Genomic DNA, 1,231 nt, shown 5'->3' with positions numbered 1-1,231 from the left:
AATTATTATTTGTTGCAAATTGAATTTGCAACAAGATAATCTAAAGGAAAAATCACATAGGCCCAATTGTTTATTTAATAATTGCCATTAACTGCTTAAAAGTTTTTGAAAGTTATAAAAAAAACGATGGGCCGTACGGCATTTTTCCATCAGGCATTTTTTGTTGCAAAATCGATTTGCGACAGAAAATAATTTATGGAAAAATCTCCGAAACCCCATTGTTTATGAGGAAATTGATGACGAGCGTGTTTCGACCGATTAATCCGAAAATCACAGCGATCGCCCTGTCGATGATCTCGCGTCCTTTTCTAGCATGCACGTGTTCTCGCGCGCGAGTCTTTTGTTTTACGAATTTTTTCACTGTTTTTTGCCGGAGTGGTCATTCGTTTTGTGACAGCCGTGTGATTAAGTGTGATAATGGTGAGGTTTACGGCAGCAGAATACGCGGACATGGTTGCAGTGTACGGTGTTGCGGGGGGAGTTGCAGCAGAAGCTGCCCGACTTTATGCGGTGCAGTTTCCGAATCGGTTGCATCCTGACCCTCGCACCTTTCAAGGTGCATACCAGCGGCTGAGGGAGGGTAACCTCCTCCCAAGGCACGGGGAAGGGCGCCCTAGACGTGGTGATCGTGTCCACGTGGAAGAGGAGATTCTGGAGACGGTCGAGAACTCTCCGGAGTTGTCCGTCCGGGGAATTGCATCGGCCCTCGGAACCACCCGTTCCACGGTGCATCGCGTGCTGAGGGTTGAGGGCTTGCATCCCTGGAAATATACCCCGGTCCAGGAGCTGAAGGCGGAGGACTTCCCAAAGCGTGTGGACTTCTGCCAATGGCTCCTCGAGAGAAGTCGCGAGCCAGAGTTCATACGCAACGTTTGCTGGACGGATGAGAAGATTTTCGTGAGAAAGGGGATTGTCAATCAGCACAATGAGCATCATTGGGCTTTTGAAAATCCTCGTCTCACGAAAGAAACGAATTTCCAGTATCGTTGGGACCATATGAACATCTGGGGAGGAATCATTGGTGATGAAGTCCACATTCATCACCTTCCAGGACGTCTCGACGTGAGTAATGTTTATCAGCTACTTTAAGAAAAATTATTGTTTGAAATTAATCTTGATTTTCTTGTTTCAGGGTGGCAATTACTTGGGATTTTTACAAGATCGTCTCGTAAATGTCATCGGGGACGGTCCTGCGGAGAGGGATGTGTGGTTTCAGCACGATGGTGCTCCA

The sequence above is a fragment of the Fopius arisanus genome, unplaced genomic scaffold (assembly GCF_000806365.1).
Source record: "Fopius arisanus strain USDA-PBARC FA_bdor unplaced genomic scaffold, ASM80636v1 scaffold00205, whole genome shotgun sequence".
Lineage (NCBI taxonomy): Eukaryota > Metazoa > Arthropoda > Insecta > Hymenoptera > Braconidae > Fopius > Fopius arisanus.
Note: the sequence above shows the minus strand (reverse complement) of the source record.